The sequence below is a fragment of the Phyllobates terribilis genome, unplaced genomic scaffold, assembly GCF_046119375.1.
Source record: "Phyllobates terribilis strain yellow unplaced genomic scaffold, ASM4611937v1 Scaffold_4__5_contigs__length_816908805, whole genome shotgun sequence".
In the NCBI taxonomy this organism is placed as follows: domain Eukaryota; kingdom Metazoa; phylum Chordata; class Amphibia; order Anura; family Dendrobatidae; genus Phyllobates; species Phyllobates terribilis.
In genome coordinates this window covers 692367633-692394551 of record NW_027362764.1, presented here as the reverse complement: position 1 = coordinate 692394551, position 26919 = coordinate 692367633, and the positions used below count along the sequence as shown (strand labels likewise).

General features: G+C 54.4%; 10 non-coding genes and 4 pseudogenes across 10 annotated transcripts; all 14 read right to left on the bottom strand.

Moving 5' to 3' along the window:
* Positions 1 to 1539: 1539 nt before the first annotated feature.
* On the bottom strand, positions 1540 to 1658 carry LOC141266511 (5S ribosomal RNA). The gene has a single exon (XR_012320547.1). It is a non-coding gene; the product is annotated as a 5S ribosomal RNA (ribosomal RNA).
* Positions 1659 to 3364: 1706 nt separating this feature from the next.
* Positions 3365 to 3483, bottom strand: LOC141268288 (5S ribosomal RNA; annotated as a pseudogene).
* Positions 3484 to 5189: 1706 nt separating this feature from the next.
* LOC141270392 (5S ribosomal RNA) lies at positions 5190 to 5308 on the bottom strand. The gene has a single exon (XR_012321629.1). It is a non-coding gene; the product is annotated as a 5S ribosomal RNA (ribosomal RNA).
* A 1706-nt stretch (positions 5309 to 7014) lies between these two features.
* Positions 7015 to 7123, bottom strand: LOC141269829 (5S ribosomal RNA; annotated as a pseudogene).
* A 1685-nt stretch (positions 7124 to 8808) lies between these two features.
* Positions 8809 to 8927, bottom strand: LOC141266999 (5S ribosomal RNA). The gene has a single exon (XR_012321018.1). It is a non-coding gene; the product is annotated as a 5S ribosomal RNA (ribosomal RNA).
* Positions 8928 to 10633: 1706 nt separating this feature from the next.
* LOC141266327 (5S ribosomal RNA) lies at positions 10634 to 10752 on the bottom strand. The gene has a single exon (XR_012320368.1). It is a non-coding gene; the product is annotated as a 5S ribosomal RNA (ribosomal RNA).
* A 1706-nt stretch (positions 10753 to 12458) lies between these two features.
* LOC141267220 (5S ribosomal RNA) lies at positions 12459 to 12577 on the bottom strand. The gene has a single exon (XR_012321231.1). It is a non-coding gene; the product is annotated as a 5S ribosomal RNA (ribosomal RNA).
* A 1685-nt stretch (positions 12578 to 14262) lies between these two features.
* Positions 14263 to 14382, bottom strand: LOC141270355 (5S ribosomal RNA). Its single transcript, XR_012321596.1, has one exon. It is a non-coding gene; the product is annotated as a 5S ribosomal RNA (ribosomal RNA).
* Positions 14383 to 16067: 1685 nt separating this feature from the next.
* Positions 16068 to 16186, bottom strand: LOC141266409 (5S ribosomal RNA). The gene has a single exon (XR_012320447.1). It is a non-coding gene; the product is annotated as a 5S ribosomal RNA (ribosomal RNA).
* A 1675-nt stretch (positions 16187 to 17861) lies between these two features.
* LOC141267392 (5S ribosomal RNA) lies at positions 17862 to 17980 on the bottom strand (annotated as a pseudogene).
* Positions 17981 to 19686: 1706 nt separating this feature from the next.
* Positions 19687 to 19806, bottom strand: LOC141270342 (5S ribosomal RNA). Its single transcript, XR_012321595.1, has one exon. It is a non-coding gene; the product is annotated as a 5S ribosomal RNA (ribosomal RNA).
* Positions 19807 to 21512: 1706 nt separating this feature from the next.
* Positions 21513 to 21631, bottom strand: LOC141266506 (5S ribosomal RNA). The gene has a single exon (XR_012320542.1). It is a non-coding gene; the product is annotated as a 5S ribosomal RNA (ribosomal RNA).
* Positions 21632 to 23307: 1676 nt separating this feature from the next.
* Positions 23308 to 23426, bottom strand: LOC141267391 (5S ribosomal RNA; annotated as a pseudogene).
* A 1684-nt stretch (positions 23427 to 25110) lies between these two features.
* On the bottom strand, positions 25111 to 25229 carry LOC141266969 (5S ribosomal RNA). Its single transcript, XR_012320988.1, has one exon. It is a non-coding gene; the product is annotated as a 5S ribosomal RNA (ribosomal RNA).
* Positions 25230 to 26919: the final 1690 nt, after the last annotated feature.

Genomic DNA, 26919 nt, shown 5'->3' with positions numbered 1-26919 from the left:
GCTCACTGATCGGCTGCCGCGCTGTCGACGGAACGTCAGCGTCGCGGCCAATGCCACAGGCCGGGAGCAGCGGCGAGACTCACCGGTAGACCTGGGTAGGGTGAGTAGAGCGCGGTTAGTTGCTTTCTAATAGCCTGCAGCCGGGGATTAACTTTTAATGAAAGGGAGCAACCCTTTTGACTGTCTGCAGCGCGCCGTACCTAGGAAGCGCACACTCACACACAGCGAGCATGCACAAGTTGCTCGCACGAGACCACATTCCCTATTTGCACCTGCAGCTTTTCCGCCACCATGCGTCAGACTCTCCTGCCTGTCTTATTATTATTTCAGGGCCTTAGCAGGAACCACCCCCTCAATTCCCTCCCGCTCCTTCCTAGCACTGAGGTTAGCTCCTGGGCAGCTGTCTGATTGAGTTAGTTACACAAGCTTCTTTGAAGAAGAATACGTTACTTCTGCTGGCCCTCGTTAGGCGGTCGCCCTCTAAAACCATCCCCTGGGCAGCTGCTGAAAGCCTGGCCCCTTCACAGCGCGAGATGCTTTTAACGCCATCATTTGCATACGGCCGGCTGCGGGGTCAATAAGCACTCCTAGCCGTGGCAAGGAGCTCGGTGTGAGGCCTGGTAGAGGCGGCGGGGTTGCGTCCTTATCTTAGAGGTCTTGGGGGGCTTGGGAGGCTTGGGACTTCCAGCCTCTACTTTACGTAAGGTCGGTGTCCAGCAAGGCGCCACTCAATGCTAGCCGAGCTGGGCAAGATGGCAAAACGTCATCAAAATTGTCTACAATACCTGGTGTTCTCAGGAGGTGTCCCAACCAAGTATTTCCGAACCCATCTCTGCTTTGCTTCCGAGATCGGACGTATCCAAGGTGGTATGGCCAGTAGACGCTGCTTGGCCCATCGCCCGGCCAGCCTTCCTCAGGCTCGCGTGGGGACGAGAACTCTGGCCGTTCTCCGGCGGTCTCCGAAGGACCGATGCATAGGCTGTGCCGTCCCTATAGGTGTTGTTTGTTGAGCAATGAAACACCTGCCGCATCAGATGTGTTTAAAAATGGCTCAGCGCAGGGTCTCCTGCAGGCTAAACCGTTCATCGCGGGGATGTGACAGAAAGAGCAAGCTGGACCCGCAACTTGGGGTGGAGCGAAACGCCCAGGAGTGAATGAAGGAAGAGGGTGAGATGGTTGCGAGTGAATTTGAGCTGCTCTTCGGGGGGGTCGTGTGGCCTGCAAAGGTGTTTTGCTTGGGTTGTGCTGTAAACTGGCCTCCAGGTTACCGGTGGTTGCGTCCAGGTCAGCGGTGGTTGCCTCCAGTCATGCGGGAGTCGCTGGTCCTGGTGAAAAGAAGCCTAGTATTAAAAGTAAATAAGCAACAATGCTGGAGGCCCACGGTGATGAGAAGGATGCTGGTATTTTGCAAGGATTAAATAGCGCAAGAGAGAAAGCAAATGAAAAGAAGAAAGGAGCATGTGTGCGCTTGTGAAAAAAGGAATGGAAAAAAGGCATAGAGGAGAGTGACCCCGGCTTGTGGAAGTAAGAAAAAGCAAAAGCCTACAGCACCTGGTATTCCCAGGCGGTCTCCCATCCAAGTACTAAGCAGGCCCAACCCTGCTTAGATTCTGAGATCAGACGAGATCGGGTGTGTTCAGGGTGGTGTGGCCGTAGGCAGAGAGAAGCCTCTCACTTGCTGCTTTTCTACTTTGACGTCCGGCTGCCGGCTGCCCTTTCCAGTGCTTAGTGAGACAAGGTGCTTTTGTGCTTTCCTTTCTCTTCACTTTTTTGCTGGCTCCTTAAAAAGGTCTTGTAGACAGAACGCCCCGCTCAGAGCCACTGAGCTCACTGATCGGCTGCCGCGCTGTCGACGGAACGTCAGCGTCGCGGCCAATGCCACAGGCCGGGAGCAGCGGCGAGACTCACCGGTAGACCTGGGTAGGGTGAGTAGAGCGCGGTTAGTTGCTTTCTAATAGCCTGCATCCGGGGAATAACTTTTAATGAAAGGGAGCAACCCTTTTGACTGTCTGCAGCGCGCCGTACCTAGGAAGCGCACACTCACACACAGCGAGCATGCACAAGTTGCTCGCACGAGACCACATTCCCTATTTGCACCTGCAGCTTTTCCGCCACCATGCGTCAGACTCTCCTGCCTGTCTTATTATTATTTCAGGACCTTAGCAGGAACCACCCCCTCAATTCCCTCCCGCTCCTTCCTAGCACTGAGGTTAGCTCCTGGGCAGCTGTCTGATTGGGTTAGTTACACAAGCTTCTTTGAAGAAGAAGACGTTACTTCTGCTGGCCCTCGTTAGGCGGTCGCCCTCTAAAACCATCCCCTGGGCAGCTGCTGAAAGCCTGGCCCCTTCACAGCGCGAGATGCTTTTAACGCCATCATTTGCATACGGCCGGCTACGGGGTCAATAAGCACTCCTAGCCGTGGCAAGGAGCTCGGTGTGAGGCCTGGTAGAGGCGGCGGGGTTGCGTCCTTATCTTAGAGGTCTTGGCGGGCTTGGGAGGCTTGGGACTTCCAGCCTCTACTTTACGTAAGGTCGGTGTCCAGCAAGGCGCCACTCAATGCTAGCCGAGCTGGGCAAGATGGCAAAACGTCATCAAAATTGTCTACAATACCTGGTGTTCTCAGGAGGTGTCCCAACCAAGTATTTCCGAACCCATCTCTGCTTTGCTTCCGAGATCGGACGTATCCAAGGTGGTATGGCCAGTAGACGCTGCTTGGCCCATCGCCCGGCCAGCCTTCCTCAGGCTCGCGTGGGGACGAGAACTCTGGCCGTTCTGGGGCGGTCTCCGAAGGACCGATGCATAGGCTGTGCCGTCCCTATAGGTGTTGTTTGTTGAGCAATGAAACACCTGCCGCATCAGATGTGTTTAAAAATGGCTCGGCGCAGGGTCTCCTGCAGGCTAAACCGTTCATCGCGGGGATGTGACAGAAAGAGCAAGCTGGACCCGCAACTTGGGGTGGAGCGAAACGCCCAGGAGTGAATGAAGGAAGAGGGTGAGATGGTTGCGAGTGAATTTGAGCTGCTCTTCGGGGGGGTCGTGTGGCCTGCAAAGGTGTTTTGCTTGGGTTGTGCTGTAAACTGGCCTCCAGGTTACCGGTGGTTGCCTCCAGGTCAGCGGTGGTTGCCTCCAGTCATGCGGGAGTCGCTGGTCCTGGTGAAAAGAAGCCTAGTATTAAAAGTAAATAAGCAACAATGCTGGAGGCCCACGGTGATGAGAAGGATGCTGGTATTTTGCAAGGATTAAATAGCGCAAGAGAGAAAGCAAATGAAAAGAAGAAAGGAGCATGTGTGCGCTTGTGAAAAAAGGAATGGAAAAAAGGCATAGAGGAGAGTGACCCCTGCTGGTGGAAGTAAGAAAAAGCAAAAGCCTGCAGCACCTGGTATTCCCAGGTAGTCTCCCATCCAAGTACTAACCAGGCGTGACCCTGCTTAGCTTCCAAGATCAGACGAGATCAGGCGTGTTCAGGGTGGTGTGGCCGTAGGCAGAGACAGGCCTCTCACTTGCTGCTTTTCCACTTTGACGTCCGGTTGCCGGCTGCCCTTTCCAGTGCTTAGTAAGACAAGGTGCTTTTGTGCTTTCCTTTCTCTTCACTTTTTTGCTGGCTCCTTAAAAAGGTCTTGTAGACAGAACGCCCCGCTCAGAGCCGCTGAGCTCACTGATCGGCTGCCGCGCTGTCGACGGAACGTCAGCGTCGCGGCCAATGCCACAGGCCGGGAGCAGCGGCGAGACTCACCGGTAGACCTGGGTAGGGTGAGTAGAGCGCGGTTAGTTGCTTTCTAATAGCCTGCAGCCAGGGATTAACTTTTAATGAAAGGGAGCAACCCTTTTGACTGTCTGCAGCGCGCCGTACCTAGGAAGCGCACACTCACACACAGCGAGCATGCACAAGTTGCTCGCACGAGACCACATTCCCTATTTGCACCTGCAGCTTTTCCGCCACCATGCGTCAGACTCTCCTGCCTCTCTTATTATTATTTCAGTGCCTTAGCAGGAACCACCCCCTCAATTCCCTCCCGCTCCTTCCTAGCACTGAGGTTAGCTCCTGGGCAGCTGTCTGATTGGGTTAGTTACACAAGCTTCTTTGAAGAAGAAGACGTTACTTCTGCTGGCCCTCGTTAGGCGGTCGCCCTCTAAAACCATCCCCTGGGCAGCTGCTGAAAGCCTGGCCCCTTCACAGCGCGAGATGCTTTTAACGCCATCATTTGCATACGGCCGGCTGCGGGGTCAATAAGCACTCCTAGCTGTGGCAAGGAGCTCGGTGTGAGGCCTGGTAGAGGCGGCGGGGTTGCGTCCTTATCTTAGAGGTCTTGGGGGGCTTGGGAGGCTTGGGACTTCCAGCCTCTACTTTACGTAAGGTCGGTGTCCAGCAAGGCGCCACTCAATGTTAGCCGAGCTGGGCAAGATGGCAAAACGTCATCAAAATTGTCTACAATACCTGGTGTTCTCAGGAGGTGTCCCAACCAAGTATTTCCGAACCCATCTCTGCTTTGCTTCCGAGATCGGACGTATCCAAGGTGGTATGGCCAGTAGACGCTGCTTGGCCCATCGCCCGGCCAGCCTTCCTCAGGCTCGCGTGGGGACGAGAACTCTGGCCGTTCTGGGGCGGTCTCCGAAGGACCGACGCATAGGCTGTGCCGTCCCTATAGGTGTTGTTTGTTGAGCAATGAAACACCTGCCGCATCAGATGTGTTTAAAAATGGCTCGGCGCAGGGTCTCCTGCAGGCTAAACCGTTCATCGCGGGGATGTGACAGAAAGAGCAAGCTGGACCCGCAACTTGGGGTGGAGCGAAACGCCCATGAGTGAATGAAGGAAGAGGGTGAGATGGTTGCGAGTGAATTTGAGCTGCTCTTCGGGGGGGTTGTGTGGCCTGCAAAGGTGTTTTGCTTGGGTTGTGCTGTAAACTGGCCTCCAGGTTACCGGTGGTTGCCTCCAGGTCAGCGGTGGTTGCCTCCAGTCATGCGGGAGTCGCTGGTCCTGGTGAAAAGAAGCCTAGTATTAAAAGTAAATAAGCAACAATGCTGGAGGCCCACGGTGATGAGAAGGATGCTGGTATTTTGCAAGGATTAAATAGCGCAAGAGAGAAAGCAAATGAAAAGAAGAAAGGAGCATGTGTGCGCTTGTGAAAAAAGGAATGGAAAAAAGGCATAGAGGAGAGTGACCCCTGCTGGTGGAAGTAAGAAAAAGCAAAAGCCTACAGCACCTGGTATTCCCAGGTGGTCTCCCATCCAAGTACTAACCAGGCCCGACCCTGCTTAGTTTCCGAGATCAGACGAGATCGGGCGTGTTCAGGGTGATGTGGCCGTAGGCAGAGACAAGCCTCTCACTTGCTGCTTTTCCACTTTGACATCCGGTTGCCGGCTGCCCTTTCCAGTGCTTAGTAAGACAAGGTGCTTTTGTGCTTTCCTTTCTCTTCACTTTTTTGCTGGCTCCTTAAAAAGGTCTTGTAGATAGAACGCCCCGCTCACAGCCGCTGAGCTCACTGATCGGCTGCCGCGCTGTCGACGGAACGTCAGCGTCGCGGCCAATGCCACAGGCCGGGAGCAGCGGCGAGACTCACCGGTAGACCTGGGTAGGGTGAGTAGAGCGCGGTTAGTTGCTTTCTAATAGCCTGCAGCCGGGGATTAACTTTTAATGAAAGGGAGCAACCCTTTTGACTGTCTGCAGCGCGCCGTACCTAGGAAGCGCACACTCACACACAGCGAGCATGCACAAGTTGCTCGCACGAGACCACATTCCCTATTTGCACCTGCAGCTTTTCCGCCACCATGCGTCAGACTCTCCTGCCTCTCTTATTATTATTTCAGGGCCTTAGCAGGAACCACCCCCTCAATTCCCTCCCGCTCCTTCCTAGCACTGAGGTTAGCTCCTGGGCAGCTGTCTGATTGGGTTAGTTACACAAGCTTCTTTGAAGAAGAAGACGTTACTTCTGCTGGCCCTCGTTAGGCGGTCGCCCTCTAAAACCATCCCCTGAGCAGCTGCTGAAAGCCTGGCCCCTTCACAGCGCGAGATGCTTTTAACGCCATCATTTGCATACGGCCGGCTGCGGGGTCAATAAGCACTCCTAGCCGTGGCAAGGAGCTCGGTGTGAGGCCTGGTAGAGGCGGCGGGGTTGCGTCCTTATCTTAGAGGTCTTGGGGGGCTTGGGAGGCTTGGGACTTCCAGCCTCTACTTTACGTAAGGTCGGTGTCCAGCAAGGCGCCACTCAATGCTAGCCGAGCTGGGCAAGATGGCAAAACGTCATCAAAATTGTCTACAATACCTGGTGTTCTCAGGAGGTGTCCCAACCAAGTATTTCCGAACCCATCTCTGCTTTGCTTCCGAGATCGGACGTATCCAAGGTGGTATGGCCAGTAGAAGCTGCTTGGCCCATCGCCCGGCCAGCCTTCCTCAGGCTCGCGTGGGGACGAGAACTCTGGCCGTTCTAGGGCGGTCTCCGAAGGACCGATGCATAGGCTGTGCCGTCCCTATAGGTGTTGTTTGTTGAGCAATGAAACACCTGCCGCATCAGATATGTTTAAAAATGGCTCGGCGCAGGGTCTCCTGCAGGCTAAACCGTTCATCGCGGGGATGTGACAGAAAGAGCAAGCTGGACCCGCAACTTGGGGTGGAGCGAAACGCCTAGGAGTGAATGAAGGAAGAGGGTGAGATGGTTGCGAGTGAATTTGAGCTGCTCTTCGGGGGGGTCGTGTGGCCTGCAAAGGTGTTTTGCTTGGGTTGTGCTGTAAACTGGCCTCCAGGTTACCGGTGGTTGCCTCCAGGTCAGCGGTGGTTGCCTCCAGTCATGCGGGAGTCGCTGGTCCTGGTGAAAAGAAGCCTAGTATTAAAAGTAAATAAGCAACAATGCTGGAGGCCCACGGTGATGAGAAGGATGCTGGTATTTTGCAAGGATTAAATAGCGCAAGAGAGAAAGCAAATGAAAAGAAGAAAGGAGCATGTGTGCGCTTGTGAAAAAAGGAATGGAAAAAAGGCATAGAGGAGAGTGACCCCTGCTGGTGGAAGTAAGAAAAGGCAAAAGCCTACAGCACCTGGTATTCCCAGGCGGTCTCCCATCCAAGTACTAACCAGGCCTGACCCTGCTTAGTTACCGAGATCAGACGTGTTCAGGGTGGTGTGGCCGTAGGCAGAGACAGGCCTCTCACTTGCTGCTTTTCCACTTTGACGTCCGGTTGCCGGCTGCCCTTTCCAGTGCTTAGTAAGACAAGGTGCTTTTGTGCTTTCCTTTCTCTTCACTTTTTTGCTGGCTCCTTAAAAAGGTCTTGTAGACAGAACGCCCCGCTCAGAGCCGCTGAGCTCACTGATCGGCTGCCGCGCTGTCGACGGAACGTCAGCGTCGCGGCCAATGCCACAGGCCGGGAGCAGCGGCGAGACTCACCGGTAGACCTGGGTAGGGTGAGTAGAGCACGGTTAGTTGCTTTCTAATAGCCTGCAGCCGGGGATTAACTTTTAATGAAAGGGAGCAACCCTTTTGACTGTCTGCAGCGCGCCGTACCTAGGAAGCGCACACTCACACACAGCGAGCATGCACAAGTTGCCCGCACGAGACCACATTCCCTATTTGCACCTGCAGCTTTTCCGCCACCATGCGTCAGACTCTCCTGCCTGTCTTATTATTATTTCAGGGCCTTAGCAGGAACCACCCCCTCAATTCCCTCCCGCTCCTTCCTAGCACTGAGGTTAGCTCCTGGGCAGCTGTCTGATTGGGTTAGTTACACAAGATTCTTTGAAGAAGAAGACGTTACTTCTGCTGGCCCTCGTTAGGCGGTCGCCCTCTAAAACCATCCCCTGGGCAGCTGCTGAAAGCCTGGCCCCTTCACAGCGCGAGATGCTTTTAACGCCATCATTTGCATACGGCCGGCTGCGGGGTCAATAAGCACTCCTAGCCGTGGCAAGGAGCTCGGTGTGAGGCCTGGTAGAGGCGGCGGGGTTGCGTCCTTATCTTAGAGGTCTTGGGGGGCTTGGGAGGCTTGGGACTTCCAGCCTCTACTTTACGTAAGGTCGGTGTCCAGCAAGGCGCCACTCAATGCTAGCCGAGCTGGGCAAGATGGCAAAACGTCATCAAAATTGTCTACAATACCTGGTGTTCTCAGGAGGTGTCCCAACCAAGTATTTCCGAACCCATCTCTGCTTTGCTTCCGAGATCGGACGTATCCAAGGTGGTATGGCCAGTAGACGCTGCTTGGCCCATCGCCCGGCCAGCCTTCCTCAGGCTCGCGTGGGGACGAGAACTCTGGCCGTTCTGGGGCGGTCTCCGAAGGACCGATGCATAGGCTGTGCCGTCCCTATAGGTGTTGTTTGTTGAGCAATGAAACACCTGCCGCATCAGATGTGTTTAAAAATGGCTCGGCGCAGGGTCTCCTGCAGGCTAAACCGTTCATCGCGGGGATGTGACAGAAAGAGCAAGCTGGACCCGCAACTTGGGGTGGAGCGAAACGCCCAGGAGTGAATGAAGGAAGAGGGTGAGATGGTTGCGAGTGAATTTGAGCTGCTCTTCGGGGGGGTCGTGTGGCCTGCAAAGGTGTTTTGCTTGGGGTGTGCTGTAAACTGGCCTCCAGGTTACCAGTGGTTGCCTCCAGTCATGCGGGAGTCGCTGGTCCTGGTGAAAAGAAGCCTAGTATTAAAAGTAAATAAGCAACAATGCTGGAGGCCCACGGTGATGAGAAGGATGCTGGTATTTTGCAAGGATTAAATAGCGCAAGAGAGAAAGCAAATGAAAAGAAGAAAGGAGCATGTGTGCGCTTGTGAAAAAAGGAATGGAAAAAAGGCATAGAGGAGAGTGACCCCTGCTGGTGGAAGTAAGAAAAAGCAAAAGCCTACAGCACCTGGTATTCCCATGTGGTCTCCCATCCAAGTACTAACCAGGCCCAACCCTGCTTAGCTTCCGAGATCAGACAAGATCGGGTGTGTTCAGGGTGGTGTGGCCGTAGGCAGAGACAGGCCTCTCACTTGCTGCTTTTCCACTTTGACGTCCGGTTGCCGGCCGCCCTTTCCAGTGCTTAGTAAGACAAGGTGCTTTTGTGCTTTCCTTTCTCTTCACTTTTTTGCTGGCTCCTTAAAAAGGTCTTGTAGACAGAACGCCCCGCTCAGAGCCGCTGAACTCACTGATCGGCTGCCGCGCTGTCGACGGAACGTCAGCGTCGCGGCCAATGCCACAGGCCGGGAGCAGCGGCGAGACTCACCGGTAGACCTGGGTAGGGTGAGTAGAGCGCGGTTAGTTGCTTTCTAATAGCCTGCAGCCGGGGATTAACTTTTAATGAAAGGGAGCAACCCTTTTGACTGTCTGCAGCGCGCCGTACCTAGGAAGCGCACACTCACACACAGCGAGCATGCACAAGTTGCTCGCACGAGACCACATTCCCTATTTGCACCTGCAGCTTTTCCGCCACCATGCGTCAGACTCTCCTGCCTGTCTTATTATTATTTCAGGGCCTTAGCAGGAATCACCCCCTCAATTCCCTCCCGCTCCTTCCTAGCACTGAGGTTAGCTCCTGGGCAGCTGTCTGATTGGGTTAGTTACACAAGCTTCTTTGAAGAAGAAGACGTTACTTCTGCTGGCCCTCGTTAGGCGGTCGCCCTCTAAAACCATCCCCTGGGCAGCTGCTGAAAGCCTGGCCCCTTCACAGCGCGAGATGCTTTTAACGCCATCATTTGCATACGGCCGGCTGCGGGGTCAATAAGCACTCCTAGCCGTGGCAAGGAGCTCGGTGTGAGGCCTGGTAGAGGCGGCGGGGTTGCGTCCTTATCTTAGAGGTCTTGGGGGGCTTGGGATGCTTGGGACTTCCAGCCTCTACTTTACGTAAGGTCGGTGTCCAGCAAGGCGCCACTCAATGCTAGCCGAGCTGGGCACGATGGCAAAACGTCATCAAAATTGTCTACAATACCTGGTGTTCTCAGGAGGTGTCCCAACCAAGTATTTCCGAACCCATCTCTGCTTTGCTTCCGAGATCGGACGTATCCAAGGTGGTATGGCCAGTAGACGCTGCTTGGCCCATCGCCCGGCCAGCCTTCCTCAGGCTCGCGTGGGGACGAGAACTCTGGCCGTTCTGGGGCGGTCTCCGAAGGACCGATGCATAGGCTGTGCCGTCCCTATAGGTGTTGTTTGTTGAGCAATGAAACACCTGCCGCATCAGATGTGTTTAAAAATGGCTCGGCGCAGGGTCTCCTGCAGGCTAAACCGTTCATCGCGGGGATGTGACAGAAAGAGCAAGCTGGACCCGCAACTTGGGGTGGAGCGAAACGCCCAGGAGTGAATGAAGGAAGAGGGTGAGATGGTTGCGAGTGAATTTGAGCTGCTCTTCGGGGGGGTCGTGTGGCCTGCAAAGGTGTTTTGCTTGGGTTGTGCTGTAAACTGGCCTCCAGGTTACCGGTGGTTGCCTCCAGGTCAGCGGTGGTTGCCTCCAGTCATGCGGGAGTCGCTGGTCCTGGTGAAAAGAAGCCTAGTATTAAAAGTAAATAAGCAACAATGCTGGAGGCCCACGGTGATGAGAAGAATGCTGGTATTTTGCAAGGATTAAATAGCGCAAGAGAGAAAGCAAATGAAAAGAAGAAAGGAGCATGTGTGCGCTTGTGAAAAAAGGAATGGAAAAAAGGCATAGAGGAGAGTGACCCCTGCTGGTGGAAGTAAGAAAAGGCAAAAGCCTACAGCACCTGGTATTCCCAGGCGGTCTCCCATCCAAGTACTAACCAGGGCCAACCCTGCTTAGCTTCCAAGATCAGATGAGATCGGGCGTGTTCAGGGTGGTGTGGCCGAAGGCAGAGACAGGCCTCTCACTTGCTGCTTTTCCACTTTGACGTCCGGTTGCCGGCTGCCCTTTCCAGTGCTTAGTAAGACAAGGTGCTTTTGTGCTTTCTTTTCTCTTCACTTTTTTGCTGGCTCCTTAAAAAGGTCTTGTAGACAGAACGCCCCGCTCAGAGCCGCTGAGCTCACTGATCGGCTGCCGCGCTGTCGACGGAACGTCAGCGTCGCGGCCAATGCCACAGGCCGGGAGCAGCGGCGAGACTCACCGGTAGACCTGGGTAGGGTGAGTAGAGCGCGGTGAGTTGCTTTCTAATAGCCTGCAGCCGGGAATTAACTTTTAATGAAAGGGAGCAACTCTTTTGACTGTCTGCAGCGCGCCGTACCTAGGAAGCGCACACTCACACACAGCGAGCATGCACAAGTTGCTCGCACGAGACCACATTCCCTATTTGCACCTGCAGCTTTTCCGCCACCATGCGTCAGACTCTCCTGCCTGTCTTATTATTATTTCAGGGCCTTAGCAGGAATCACCCCCTCAATTCCCTCCCGCTCCTTCCTAGCACTGAGGTTAGCTCCTGGGCAGCTGTCTGATTGGGTTAGTTACACAAGCTTCTTTGAAGAAGAAGACGTTACTTCTGCTGGCCCTCGTTAGGCGGTCGCCCTCTAAAACCATCCCCTGGGCAGCTGCTGAAAGCCTGGCCCCTTCACAGCGCGAGATGCTTTTAACGCCATCATTTGCATACGGCCGGCTGCGGGGTCAATTAGCACTCCTAGCCGTGGCAAGGAGCTCGGTGTGAGGCCTGGTAGAGGCGGCGGGGTTGCGTCCTTATCTTAGAGGTCTTGTGGGGCTTGGGAGGCTTGGGACTTCCAGCCTCTACTTTACGTAAGGTCGGTGTCCAGCAAGGCGCCACTTAATGCTAGCCGAGCTGGGCAAGATGGCAAAACGTCATCAAAATTGTCTACAATACCTGGTGTTCTCAGGAGGTGTCCCAACCAAGTATTTCCGAACCCATCTCTGCTTTGCTTCCGAGATCGGACGTATCCAAGGTGGTATGGCCAGTAGACGCTGCTTGGCCCATCGCCCGGCCAGCCTTCCTCAGGCTCGCGTGGGGACGAGAACTCTGGCCGTTCTGGGGCGGTCTCCGAAGGACCGATGCATAGGCTGTGCCGTCCCTATAGGTGTTGTTTGTTGAGCAATGAAACACCTGCCGCATCAGATGTGTTTAAAAATGGCTCGGCGCAGGGTCTCCTGCAGGCTAAACCGTTCATCGCGGGGATGTGACAGAAAGAGCAAGCTGGACCCGCAACTTGGGGTGGAGCGAAACGCCCAGGAGTGAATGAAGGAAGAGGGTGAGATGGTTGCGAGTGAATTTGAGCTGCTCTTCGGGGGGGTCGTGTGGCCTGCAAAGGTGTTTTGCTTGGGTTGTGCTGTAAACTGGCCTCCAGGTTACCGGTGGTTGCCTCCAGGTCAGCGGTGGTTGCCTCCAGTCATGCGGGAGTCGCTGGTCCTGGTGAAAAGAAGCCTAGTATTAAAAGTAAATAAGCAACAATGCTGGAGGCCCACGGTGATGAGAAGGATGCTGGTATTTTGCAAGGATTAAATAGCGCAAGAGAGAAAGCAAATGAAAAGAAGAAAGGAGCATGTGTGCGCTTGTGAAAAAAGGAATGGAAAAAAGGCATAGAGGAGAGTGACCCCTGCTGGTGGAAGTAAGAAAAAGCAAAAGCCTACAGCACCTGGTATTCCCAGGCGGCCTCCCATCCAAGTACTAACCAGGCCTGACCCTGCTTAGCTTCCAAGATCAGACAAGATCGGGCATGTTCAGGGTGGTGTGGCCGTAGGCAGAGACAGGCCTCTCACTTGCTGCTTTTCCACTTTGACGTCCGGTTGCCGGCTGCCCTTTCCAGTGCTTAGTAAGACAAGGTGCTTTTGTGCTTTCCTTTCTCTTCACTTTTTTGCTGGCTCCTTAAAAAGGTCTTGTAGACAGAACGCCCCGCTCAGAGCCGCTGAGCTCACTGATCGGCTGCCGCGCTGTCGACGGAACGTCAGCGTCGCGGCCAATGCCACAGGCCGGGAGCAGCGGCGAGACTCACCGGTAGACCTGGGTAGGGTGAGTAGAGCGCGGTTAGTTGCTTTCTAATAGCCTGCAGCCGGGGATTAACTTTTAATGAAAGGGAGCAACCCTTTTGACTGTCTGCAGCGCGCCGTACCTAGGAAGCGCACACTCACACACAGCGAGCATGCACAAGTTGCTCGCACGAGACCACATTCCCTATTTGCACCTGCAGCTTTTCCGCCACCATGCGTCAGACTCTCCTGCCTGTCTTATTATTATTTCAGGGCCTTAGCAGGAACCACCCCCTCAATTCCCTCCCGCTCCTTCCTAGCACTGAGGTTAGCTCCTGGGCAGCTGTCTGATTGGGTTAGTTACACAAGCTTCTTTGAAGAAGAAGACGTTACTTCTGCTGGCCCTCGTTAGGCGGTCGCCCTCTAAAACCATCCCCTGGGCAGCTGCTGAAAGCCTGGCCCCTTCACAGCGCGAGATGCTTTTAACGCCATCATTTGCATACGGCCGGCTGCGGGGTCAATAAGCACTCCTAGCCGTGGCAAGGAGCTCGGTGTGAGGCCTGGTAGAGGCGGCGGGGTTGCGTCCTTATCTTAGAGGTCTTGGGGGGCTTGGGAGGCTTGGGACTTCCAGCCTCTACTTTACGTAAGGTCGGTGTCCAGCAAGGCGCCACTCAATGCTAGCCGAGCTGGGCAAGATGGCAAAACGTCATCAAAATTGTCTAAAATACCTGGTGTTCTCAGGAGGTGTCCCAACCAAGTATTTCCGAACCCATCTCTGCTTTGCTTCCGAGATCGGACGTATCCAAGGTGGTATGGCCAGTAGACGCTGCTTGGCCCATCGCCCGGCCAGCCTTCCTCAGTCTCGCGTGGGGACGAGAACTCTGGCCGTTCTGGGGCGGTCTCCGAAGGACCGATGCATAGGCTGTGCCGTCCCTATAGGTGTTGTTTGTTGAGCAATGAAACACCTGCCGCATCAGATGTGTTTAAAAATGGCTCGGCGCAGGGTCTCCTGCAGGCTAAACCGTTCATCGCGGGGATGTGACAGAAAGAGCAAGCTGGACCCGCAACTTGGGGTGGAGCGAAACGCCCAGGAGTGAATGAAGGAAGAGGGTGAGATGGTTGCGAGTGAATTTGAGCTGCTCTTCGGGGGGGTCGTGTGGCCTGCAAAGGTGTTTTGCTTGGGTTGTGCTGTAAACTGGCCTCCAGGTTACCGGTGGTTGCCTCCAGTCATGCGGGAGTCGCTGGTCCTGGTGAAAAGAAGCCTAGTATTAAAAGTAAATAAGCAACAATGCTGGAGGTCCACGGTGATGAGAAGGATGCTGGTATTTTGCAAGGATTAAATTGCGCAAGAGAGAAAGCAAATGAAAAGAAGAAAGGAGCATGTGTGCGCTTGTGAAAAAAGGAATGGAAAAAAGGCATAGAGGAGAGTGACCCCTGCTGGTGGAAGTAAGAAAAAGCAAAAGCCTACAGCACCTGGTATTCCCAGGTGGTCTCCCATCCAAGTACTAACCAGGCCCAACCCTGCTTAGCTTCAAAGATCATGATGAGATCGGGCGTGTTCAGGGTGGTGTGGCCGTAGGCAGAGACAGGCCTCTCACTTGCTGCTTTTCCACTTTGACGTCCGGTTGCCGGCTGCCCTGTCCAGTGCTTAGTAAGACAAGGTGCTTTTGTGCTTTCCTTTCTCTTCACTTTTTTGCTGGCTCCTTAAAAAGGTCTTGTAGACAGAACGCCCCGCTCAGAGCCGCTGAGCTCACTGATCGGCTGCCGCGCTGTCGACGGAACGTCAGCGTCGCGGCCAATGCCACAGGCCGGGAGCAGCGGCGAGACTCACCGGTAGACCTGGGTAGGGTGAGTAGAGTGCGGTTAGTTGCTTTCTAATAGCCTGCAGCCGGGGATTAACTTTTAATGAAAGGGAGCAACCCTTTTGACTGTCTGCAGCGCGCCGTACCTAGGAAGCGCACACTCACACACAGCGAGCATGCACAAGTTGCTCGCACGAGACCACATTCCCTATTTGCACCTGCAGCTTTTCCGCCACCATGCGTCAGACTCTCCTGCCTGTCTTATTATTATTTCAGGGCCTTAGCAGGAACCACCCCCTCAATTCCCTCCCGCTCCTTCCTAGCACTGAGGTTAGCTCCTGGGCAGCTGTCTGATTGGGTTAGTTACACAAGATTCTTTGAAGAAGAAGACGTTACTTCTGCTGGCCCTCGTTAGGCGGTCGCCCTCTAAAACCATCCCCTGGGCAGCTGCTGAAAGCCTGGCCCCTTCACAGCGCGAGATGCTTTTAACGCCATCATTTGCATACGGCTGGCTGCGGGGTCAATAAGCACTCCTAGCCGTGGCAAGGAGCTCGGTGTGAGGCCTGGTAGAGGCGGCGGGGTTGCGTCCTTATCTTAGAGGTCTTGGGGGGCTTGGGAGGCTTGGGACTTGCAGCCTCTACTTTACGTAAGGTCGGTGTCCAGCAAGGCGCCACTCAATGCTAGCCGAGCTGGGCAAGATGGCAAAACGTCATCAAAATTGTCTACAATACCTGGTGTTCTCAGGAGGTGTCCCAACCAAGTATTTCCAAACCCATCTCTGCTTTGCTTCCGAGATCGGACGTATCCAAGGTGGTATGGCCAGTAGACGCTGCTTGGCCCATCGCCCGGCCAGCCTTCCTCAGGCTCGCGTGGGGACGAGAACTCTGGCCGTTCTGGGGCGGTCTCCGAAGGACCGATGCATAGGCTGTGCCGTCCCTATAGGTGTTGTTTGTTGAGCAATGAAACACCTGCCGCATCAGATGTGTTTAAAAATGGCTCGGCGCAGGGTCTCCTGCAGGCTAAACCGTTCATCGCGGGGATGTGACAGAAAGAGCAAGCTGGACCCGCAACTTGGGGTGGAGCGAAACGCCCAGGAGTGAATGAAGGAAGAGGGTGAGATGGTTGCGAGTGAATTTGAGCTGCTCTTCGGGGGGGTCGTGTGGCCTGCAAAGGTGTTTTGCTTGGGTTGTGCTGTAAACTGGCCTCCAGGTCAGCGGTGGTTGCCTCCAGTCATGCGGGAGTCGCTGGTCCTGGTGAAAAGAAGCCTAGTATTAAAAGTAAATAAGCAACAATGCTGGAGGCCCACGGTGATGAGAAGGATGCTGGTATTTTGCAAGGATTAAATAGCGCAAGAGAGAAAGCAAATGAAAAGAAGAAAGGAGCATTTGTGCGCTTGTGAAAAAAGGAATGGAAAAAAGGCATAGAGGAGAGTGACCCCTGCTTGTGGAAGTAAGAAAAAGCAAAAGCCTACAGCACCTGGTATTCCCAGGCGGTCTCCCATCCAAGTACTAACCAGGCCCAACCCTGCTTAGATTCCAAGATCAGACAAGATCGGGTGTGTTCAGGGTGGTGTGGCCGTAGGCAGAAACAGACGTCTCACTTGCTGCTTTTCTACTTTGACGTCCGACTGCCGGCTGCCCTTTCCAGTGCTTCGTGAGACAAGGTGCATTTGTGCTTTCCTTTCTCTTCACTTTTTTGCTGGCTCCTTAAAAAGGTCTTGTAGACAGAACGCCCCGCTCAGAGCCGCTGAGCTCACTGATCGGCTGCCGCGCTGTCGACGGAACGTCAGCGTCGCGGCCAATGCCACAGGCCGGGAGCAGCGGCGAGACTCACCGGTAGACCTGGGTAGGGTGAGTAGAGCGCGGTTAGTTGCTTTCTAATAGCTTGCAGCCAGGGATTAACTTTTAATGAAAGGGAGCAACCCTTTTGACTGTCTGCAGCGCGCCGTACCTAGGAAGCGCACACTCACACACAGCGAGCATGCACAAGTTGCTCGCACGAGACCACATTCCCTATTTGCACCTGCAGCTTTTCCGCCACCATGCGTCAGACTCTCCTGCCTGTCTTATTATTATTTCAGGGCCTTAGCAGGAACCACCCCCTCAATTCCCTCCCGCTCCTTCCTAGCACTGAGGTTAGCTCCTGGGCAGCTGTCTGATTGGGTTAGTTACACAAGCTTCTTTGAAGAAGAAGACGTTACTTCTGCTGGCCCTCGTTAGGCGGTCGCCCTCTAAAACCATCCCCTGGGCAGCTGCTGAAAGCCTGGCCCTTTCACAGCGCGAGATGCTTTTAACGCCATCATTTGCATACGGCCGGCTGCGGGGTCAATAAGCACTCCTAGCCGTGGCAAGGAGCTCGGTGTGAGGCCTGGTAGAGGCGGCGGGGTTGCGTCCTTATCTTAGAGGTCTTGGGGGGCTTGGGATTTCCATCCTCTACTTTACGTAAGGTCGGTGTCCAGCAAGGCGCCGCTCCATGCTAGCCGAGCTGCGCAAGACGGCAAAACGTCATCAAAATTGTCTACAATACCTGGTGTTCTCAGGAGGTGTCCCAACCAAGTATTTCCGAACCCATCTCTGCTTTGCTTCCGAGATCGGACGTATCCAAGGTGGTATGGCCAGTAGACGCTGCTTGGCCCATCGACCGGCCAGCCTTCCTCAGGCTTGCGTGGGGACAAGAACTCTGGCCGTTCTGGGGCGGTCTCCGAAGGACCGATGCATAGGCTGTGCCGTCCCTATAGGTGTTGTTTGTTGAGCAATGAACACCTGCCGCATCAGATGTGTTTAAAAATGGCTCGGCGCAGGGTCTCCTGCAGGCTAAACCGTTCATCGCGGGGATGTGACAGAAAGAGCAAGCTGGACCCGCAACTTGGGGTGGAGCGAAACGCCCAGGAGTGAATGAAGGAAGAGGGTGAGATGGTTGCGAGTGAATTTGAGCTGCTCTTCGGGGGGGTCGTGTGGCCTGCAAAGGTGTTTTGCTTGGGTTGTGCTGTAAACTGGCCTCCAGGTCAGCGGTGGTTGCCTCCAGTCATGCGGGAGTCGCTGGTCCTGGTGAAAAGAAGCCTAGTATTAAAAGTAAATAAGCAACAATGCTGGAGGCCCACGGTGATGAGAAGGATGCTGGTATTTTGCAAGGATTAAATAGCGCAAGAGAGAAAGCAAATGAAAAGAAGAAAGGAGCATGTGTGCGCTTGTGAAAAAAGGAATGGAAAAAAGGCATAGAGGAGAGTGACCCCTGCTTGTGGAAGTAAGAAAAAGCAAAAGCCTACAGCACCTGGTATTCCCAGGCGGTCTCCCATCCAAGTACTAAGAAGGCCCAACCCTGCTTAGATTCCGAGATCAGACAAGATCGGGTGTGGTCAGGGTGGTGTGGCCGTAGGCAGAGACAGGCCTCTCACTTGCTGCTTTTCTACTTTGACGTCCGGCTGCCGGCTGCCCTTTCCAGTGCTTAGTGAGACAAGGTGCTTTTGTGCTTTCCTTTCTCTTCACTTTTTTGCTGGCTCCTTAAAAAGGTCTTGTAGACAGAACGCCCCACTCAGAGCCACTGAGCTCACTGATCGGCTGCCGCGCTGTCGACGGAACGTCAGCGTCGCGGCCAATGCCACAGGCCGGGAGCAGCGGCGAGACTCACCGGTAGACCTGGGTAGGGTGAGTAGAGCGCGGTTAGTTGCTTTCTAATAGCCTGCAGCCGGGGATTAACTTTTAATGAAAGGGAGCAACCCTTTTGACTGTCTGCAGCGCGCCGTACCTAGGAAGCGCACACTCACACACAGCGAGCATGCACAAGTTGCTCGAACGAGACCACATTCCCTATTTGCACCTGCAGCTTTTCCGCCACCATGCGTCAGACTCTCCTGCCTGTCTTATTATTATTTCAGGGCGTTAGCAGGAACCACCCCCTCAATTCCCTCCCGCTCCTTCCTAGCACTGAGGTTAGCTCCTGGGCAGCTGTCTGATTGGGTTAGTTACACAAGCTTCTTTGAAGAAGAAGACGTTACTTCTGCTGGCCCTCGTTAGGCGGTCGCCCTCTAAAACCATCCCCTGGGCAGCTGCTGAAAGCCTGGCCCCTTCACAGCGCGAGATGCTTTTAACGCCATCATTTGCATACGGCCGGCTGCGGGGTCAATAAGCACTCCTAGCCGTGGCAAGGAGCTCGGTGTGAGGCCTGGTAGAGTCGGCGGGGTTGCGTCCTTATCTTAGAGGTCTTGGGGGGCTTGGGAGGCTTGGGACTTCCAGCCTCTACTTTACGTAAGGTCGGTGTCCAGCAAGGCGCCACTCAATGCTAGCCGAGCTGGGCAAGATGGCAAAACGTCATCAAAATTGTCTACAATACCTGGTGTTCTCAGGAGGTGTCCCAACCAAGTATTTCCGAACCCATCTCTGCTTTGCTTCCGAGATCGGACGTATCCAAGGTGGTATGGCCAGTAGACGCTGCTTGGCCCATCGCCCGGCCAGCCTTCCTCAGGCTCGCGTGGGGACGAGAACTCTGGCCGTTCTGGGGCGGTCTCCGAAGGACCGATGCATAGGCTGTGCCGTTCCTATAGGTGTTGTTTGTTGAGCAATGAAACACCTGCCGCATCAGATGTGTTTAAAAATGGCTCGGCGCAGGGTCTCCTGCAGGCTAAACCGTTCATCGCGGGGATGTGACAGAAAGAGCAAGCTGGACCCGCAACTTGGGGTGGAGCGAAACGCCCAGGAGTGAATGAAGGAAGAGGGTGAGATGGTTGCGAGTGAATTTGAGCTGCTCTTCGGGGGGGTCGTGTGGCCTGCAAAGGTGTTTTGCTTGGGTTGTGCTGTAAACTGGCCTCCAGGTTACCGGTGGTTGCCTCCAGGTCAGCGGTGGTTGCCTCCAGTCATGCGGGAGTCGCTGGTCCTGGTGAAAAGAAGCCTAGTATTAAAAGTAAATAAGCAACAATGCTGGAGGCCCACGGTGATGAGAAGGATGCTGGTATTTTGCAAGGATTAAATAGCGCAAGAGAGAAAGCAAATGAAAAGAAGAAAGGAGCATGTGTGCGCTTGTGAAAAAAGGAATGGAAAAAAGGCATAGAGGAGAGTGACCCCTGCTGGTGGAAGTAAGAAAAAGCAAAAGCCTACAGCACCTGGTATTCCCAGGTGGTCTCCCATCCAAGTACTAACCAGGCCCAACCCTGCTTAGCTTCAAAGATCATGATGAGATCGGGCGTGTTCAGGGTGGTGTGGCCGTAGGCAGAGACAGGCCTCTCACTTGCTGCTTTTCCACTTTGACGTCCGGTTGCCGGCTGCCCTGTCCAGTGCTTAGTAAGACAAGGTGCTTTTGTGCTTTCCTTTCTCTTCACTTTTTTGCTGGCTCCTTAAAAAGGTCTTGTAGACAGAACGCCCCGCTCACAGCCGCTGAGCTCACTGATCGGCTGCCGCGCTGTCGACGGAACGTCAGCGTCGCGGCCAATGCCACAGGCCGGGAGCAGCGGCGAGACTCACCGGTAGACCTGGGTAGGGTGAGTAGAGCGCGGTTAGTTGCTTTCTAATAGCCTGCAGCCGGGGATTAACTTTTAATGAAAGGGAGCAACCCTTTTGACTGTCTGCAGCGCGCCGTACCTAGGAAGCGCACACTCACACACAGCGAGCATGCACAAGTTGCTCGCACGAGACCACATTCCCTATTTGCACCTGCAGCTTTTCCGCCACCATGCGTCAGACTCTCCTGCCTGTCTTATTATTATTTCAGGGCCTTAGCAGGAACCACCCCCTCAATTCCCTCCCGCTCCTTCCTAGCACTGAGGTTAGCTCCTGGGCAGCTGTCTGATTGGGTTAGTTACACAAGCTTCTTTGAAGAAGAAGACGTTACTTCTGCTGGCCCTCGTTAGGCGGTCGCCCTCTAAAACCATCCCCTGGGCAGCTGCTGAAAGCCTGGCCCCTTCACAGCACGAGATGCTTTTAACGCCATCATTTGCATACGGCCGGCTGCGGGGTCAATAAGCACTCCTAGCCGTGGCAAGGAGCTCGGTGTGAGGCCTGGTAGAGGCGGCGGGGTTGCGTCCTTATCTTAGAGGTCTTGGGGGGCTTGGGAGGCTTGGGACTTCCAGCCTCTACTTTACGTAAGGTCGGTGTCCAGCAAGGCGCCACTCAATGCTAGCCGAGCTGGGCAAGATGGCAAAACGTCATCAAAATTGTCTACAATACCTGGTGTTCTCAGGAGGTGTCCCAACCAAGTATTTCCGAACTCATCTCTGCTTTGCTTCCGAGATCGGACGTATCCAAGGTGGTATGGCCAGTAGACGCTGCTTGGCCCATCGCCCGGCCAGCCTTCCTCAGGCTCGCGTGGGGACGAGAACTCTGGCCGTTCTGGGGCGGTCTCCGAAGGACCGATGCATAGGCTGTGCCGTCCCTATAGGTGTTGTTTGTTGAGCAATGAAACACCTGCCGCATCAGATGTGTTTAAAAATGGCTCGGCGCAGGGTCTCCTGCAGGCTAAACCGTTCATCGCGGGGATGTGACAGAAAGAGCAAGCTGGACCCGCAACTTGGGGTGGAGCGAAACGCCCAGGAGTGAATGAAGGAAGAGGGTGAGATGGTTGCGAGTGAATTTGAGCTGCTCTTCGGGGGGGTCGTGTGGCCTGCAAAGGTGTTTTGCTTGGGTTGTGCTGTAAACTGGCCTCCAGGTTACCGGTGGTTGCCTCCAGGTCAGCGGTGGTTGCCTCCAGTCATGCGGGAGTCGCTGGTCCTGGTGAAAAGAAGCCTAGTATTAAAAGTAAATAAGCAACAATGCTGGAGGCCCACGGTGATGAGAAGGATGCTGGTATTTTGCAAGGATTAAATAGCGCAAGAGAGAAAGCAAATGAAAAGAAGAAAGGAGCATTTGTGCGCTTGTGAAAAAAGGAATGGAAAAAAGGCATAGAGGAGAGTGACCCCTGCTTGTGGAAGTAAGAAAAAGCAAAAGCCTACAGCACCTGGTATTCCCAGGCGGTCTCCCATCCAAGTACTAATCAGGCCCAACCCTGCTTAGATTCCAAGATCAGACAAGATCGGGTGTGTTCAGGGTGGTGTGGCCGTAGGCAGAAACAGACCTCTCACTTGCTGCTTTTCTACTTTGACGTCCGACTGCCGGCTGCCCTTTCCAGTGCTTAGTGAGACAAGGTGCATTTGTGCTTTCCTTTCTCTTCACTTTTTTGCTGGCTCCTTAAAAAGGTCTTGTAGACAGAACGCCCCGCTCAGAGCCGCTGAGCTCACTGATCGGCTGCCGCGCTGTCGACGGAACGTCAGCGTCGCGGCCAATGCCACAGGCCGGGAGTAGCGGCGAGACTCACCGGTAGACCTGGGTAGGGTGAGTAGAGCGCGGTTAGTTGCTTTCTAATAGCCTGCAGCCGGGGATTAACTTTTAATGAAAGGGAGCAACCCTTTTGACTGTCTGCAGCGCGCCGTACCTAGGAAGCGCACACTCACACACAGCGAGCATGCACAAGTTGCTCGCACGAGACCACATTCCCTATTTGCACCTGCAGCTTTTCCGCCACCATGCGTCAGACTCTCCTGCCTGTCTTATTATTATTTCAGGGCCTTAGCAGGAACCACCCCCTCAATTCCCTCCCGCTCCTTCCTAGCACTGAGGTTAGCTCCTGGGCAGCTGTCTGATTGGGTTAGTTACACAAGCTTCTTTGAAGAAGAAGACGTTACTTCTGCTGGCCCTCGTTAGGCGGTCGCCCTCTAAAACCATCCCCTGGGCAGCTGCTGAAAGCCTGGCCCCTTCACAGCGCGAGATGCTTTTAACGCCATCATTTGCATACGGCCGGCTGCGGGGTCAATAAGCACTCCTAGCCGTGGCAAGGAGCTCGGTGTGAGGCCTGGTAGAGGCGGCGGGGTTGCGTCCTTATCTTAGAGGTCTTGGGGGGCTTGGGATTTCCATCCTCTACTTTACGTAAGGTCGGTGTCCAGCAAGGCGCCGCTCCATGCTAGCCGAGCTGCGCAAGACGGCAAAACGTCATCAAAATTGTCTACAATACCTGGTGTTCTCAGGAGGTGTCCCAACCAAGTATTTCCGAACCCATCTCTGCTTTGCTTCCGAGATCGGACGTATCCAAGGTGGTATGGCCAGTAGACGCTGCTTGGCCCATCGACCGGCCAGCCTTCCTCAGGCTTGCGTGGGGACGAGAACTCTGGCCGTTCTGGGGCGGTCTCCGAAGGACCGATGCATAGGCTGTGCCGTCCCTATAGGTGTTGTTTGTTGAGCAATGAAACACCTGCCGCATCAGATGTGTTTAAAAATGGCTCGGCGCAGGGTCTCCTGCAGGCTAAACCGTTCATCGCGGGGATGTGACAGAAAGAGCAAGCTGGACCAACAACTTGGGGTGGAGCGAAACGCCCAGGAGTGAATGAAGGAAGAGGGTGAGATGGTTGCGAGTGAATTTGAGCTGCTCTTCGGGGGGGTCGTGTGGCCTGCAAAGGTGTTTTGCTTGGGTTGTGCTGTAAACTGGCCTCCAGGTCAGCGGTGGTTGCCTCCAGTCATGCGGGAGTCGCTGGTCCTGGTGAAAAGAAGCCTAGTATTAAAAGTAAATAAGCAACAATGCTGGAGGCCCACGGTGATGAGAAGGATGCTGGTATTTTGCAAGGATTAAATAGCGCAAGAGAGAAAGCAAATGAAAAGAAGAAAGGAGCATGTGTGCGCTTGTGAAAAAAGGAATGGAAAAAAGGCATAGAGGAGAGTGACCCCTGCTTGTGGAAGTAAGAAAAAGCAAAAGCCTACAGCACCTGGTATTCCCAGGCGGTCTCCCATCCAAGTACTAAGAAGGCCCAACCCTGCTTAGATTCCGAGATCAGACAAGATCGGGTGTGGTCAGGGTGGTGTGGCCGTAGGCAGAGACAGGCCTCTCACTTGCTGCTTTTCTACTTTGACGTCCGGCTGCCGGCTGCCCTTTCCAGTGCTTAGTGAGACAAGGTGCTTTTGTGCTTTCCTTTCTCTTCACTTTTTTGCTGGCTCCTTAAAAAGGTCTTGTAGACAGAACGCCCCACTCAGAGCCACTGAGCTCACTGATCGGCTGCCGCGCTGTCGACGGAACGTCAGCGTCGCGGCCAATGCCACAGGCCGGGAGCAGCGGCGAGACTCACCTGTAGACCTGGGTAGGGTGAGTAGAGCGCGGTTAGTTGCTTTCTAATAGCCTGCAGCCGGGGATTAACTTTTAATGAAAGGGAGCAACCCTTTTGACTGTCTGCAGCGCGCCGTACCTAGGAAGCGCACACTCACACACAGCGAGCATGCACAAGTTGCTCGAACGAGACCACATTCCCTATTTGCACCTGCAGCTTTTCCGCCACCATGCGTCAGACTCTCCTGCCTGTCTTATTATTATTTCAGGGCGTTAGCAGGAACCACCCCCTCAATTCCCTCCCGCTCCTTCCTAGCACTGAGGTTAGCTCCTGGGCAGCTGTCTGATTGGGTTAGTTACACAAGCTTCTTTGAAGAAGAAGACGTTACTTCTGCTGGCCCTCGTTAGGCGGTCGCCCTCTAAAACCATCCCCTGGGCAGCTGCTGAAAGCCTGGCCCCTTCACAGCGCGAGATGCTTTTAACGCCATCATTTGCATACGGCCGGCTGCGGGGTCAATAAGCACTCCTAGCCGTGGCAAGGAGCTCGGTGTGAGGCCTGGTAGAGGCGGCGGGGTTGCGTCCTTATCTTAGAGGTCTTGGGGGGGCTTGGGAGGCTTGGGACTTCCAGCCTCTACTTTACGTAAGGTCGGTGTCCAGCAAGGCGCCGCTCCATGCTAGCCAAGCTGGGCAAGATGGCAAAACGTCATCAAAATTGTCTACAATACCTGGTGTTCTCAGGAGGTGTCCCAACCAAGTATTTCCGAACCCATCTCTGCTTTGCTTCCGAGATCGGACGTATCCAAGGTGGTATGGACAGTAGACGCTGCTTGGCCCATCGCCCGGCCAGCCTTCCTCAGGCTCGCGTGGGGACGAGAACTCTGGCCGTTCTGGGGCGGTCTCCGAAGGACCGATGCATAGGCTGTGCCGTCCCTATAGGTGTTTGTTGAGCAATGAAACACCTGCCGCATCAGATGTGTTTAAAAATGGCTCGGCGCAGGGTCTCCTGCAGGCTAAACCGTTCATCGCGGGGATGTGACAGAAAGAGCAAGCTGGACCCGCAACTTGGGGTGGAGCGAAACGCCCAGGAGTGAATGAAGGAAGAGGGTGAGATGGTTGCGAGTGAATTTGAGCTGCTCTTCGGGGGGGGTCGTGTGGCCTGCAAAGGTGTTTTGCTTGGGTTGTGCTGTAAACTGGCCTCCAGGTCAGCGGTGGTTGCCTCCAGTCATGCGGGAGTCGCTGGTCCTGGTGAAAAGAAGCCTAGTATTAAAAGTAAATAAGCAACAATGCTGGAGGCCCACGGTGATGAGAAGGATGCTGGTATTTTGCAAGGATTAAATAGCGCAAGAGAGAAAGCAAATGAAAAGAAGAAAGGAGCATGTGTGCGCTTGTGAAAAAAGGAATGGAAAAAAGGCATAGAGGAGAGTGACCCCTGCTTGTGGAAGTAAGAAAAAGCAAAAGCCTACAGCACCTGGTATTCCCAGGCGGTCTCCCATCCAATTACTAACCAGGCCCAACCCTGCTTAGATTCCAAGATCAGACAAGATCGGGTGTGTTCAGGGTGGTGTGGCCGTAGGCAGAGACAGGCCTCTCACTTGCTGCTTTTCTACTTTGACGTCCGGTTGCCGGCTGCCCTTTCCAGTGCTTAGTAAGACAAGGTGCTTTTGTGCTTTCCTTTCTCTTCACTTTTTTGCTGGCTCCTTAAAAAGGTCTTGTAGACAGAACGCCCCGCTCAGAGCCGCTGAGCTCACTGATCGGCTGCCGCGCTGTCGACGGAACGTCAGCGTCGCGGCCAATGCCACAGGCCGGGAGCAGCGGAGAGACTCACCAGTAGACCTGGGTAGGGTGAGTAGAGCGCGGTTAGTTGCTTTCTAATAGCCTGCAGTCAGGGATTAACTTTTAATGAAAGGGAGCAACCCTTTTGACTGTCTGCAGCGCGCCGTACCTAGGAAGCGCACACTCACACACAGCGAGCATGCACAAGTTGCTCGCACGAGACCACATTCCCTATTTGCACCTGCAGCTTTTCCGCCACCATGCGTCAGACTCTCCTGCCTGTCTTATTATTATTTCAGGGCCTTAGCAGGAACCACCCCCTCAATTCCCTCCCGCTCCTTCCTAGCACTGAGGTTAGCTCCTGGGCAGCTGTCTGATTGGGTTAGTTCCACAAGCTTCTTTGAAGAAGAAGACGTTACTTCTGCTGGCCCTCGTTACGCGGTCGCCCTCTAAAACCATCCCCTGGGCAGCTGCTGAAAGCCTGGCCCCTTCACAGCGCGAGATGCTTTTAACGCCATCATTTGCATACGGCCGGCTGCGGGGTCAATAAGCACTCCTAGCCGTGGCAAGGAGCTCGGTGTGAGGCCTGGTAGAGGCGGCGGGGTTGCGTCCTTATCTTAGAGGTCTTGGGGGGCTTGGGAGGCTTGGGACTTCCAGCCTCTACTTTACGTAAGGTCGGTGTCCAGCAAGGCGCCACTCCATGCTAGCCGAGCTGGGCAAGATGGCAAAACGTCATCAAAATTGTCTACAATACCTGGTGTTCTCAGGAGGTGTCCCAACCAAGTATTTCCGAACCCATCTCTGCTTTGCTTCCGAGATCGGACGTATCCAAGGTGGTATGGACAGTAGACGCTGCTTGGCCCATCGCCCGGGCAGCCTTCCTCAGGCTCGCGGGGGGACGAGAACTCTGGCCGTTCTGGGGCGGTCTCCGAAGGACCGATGCATAGGCTGTGCCGTCCCTATAGGTGTTGTTTGTTGAGCAATGAAACACCTGCCGCATCAGATGTGTTTAAAAATGGCTCGGCGCAGGGTCTCCTGCAGGCTAAACCATTCATCGCGGGGATGTGACAGAAAGAGCAAGCTGGACCCGCAACTTGGGGTGGAGCGAAACGCCCAGGAGTGAATGAAGGAAGAGGGTGAGATGATTGCGAGTGAATTTGAGCTGCTCTTCGGGGGGGTCGTGTGGCCTGCAAAGGTGTTTTGCTTGGGTTGTGCTGTAAACTGGCCTCCAGGTTACCGGTGGTTGCCTCCAGGTCAGCGGTGGTTGCCTCCAGTCATGCGGGAGTCGCTGGTCCTGGTGAAAAGAAGCCTAGTATTAAAAGTAAATAAGCAACAATGCTGGAGGCCCATGGTGATGAGAAGGATGCTGGTATTTTGCAAGGATTAAATAGCGCAAGAGAGAAAGCAAATGAAAAGAAGAAAGGAGCATGTGTGCGCTTGTGAAAAAAGGAATGGAAAAAAGGCATAGAGGAGAGTGACCCCTGCTTGTGGA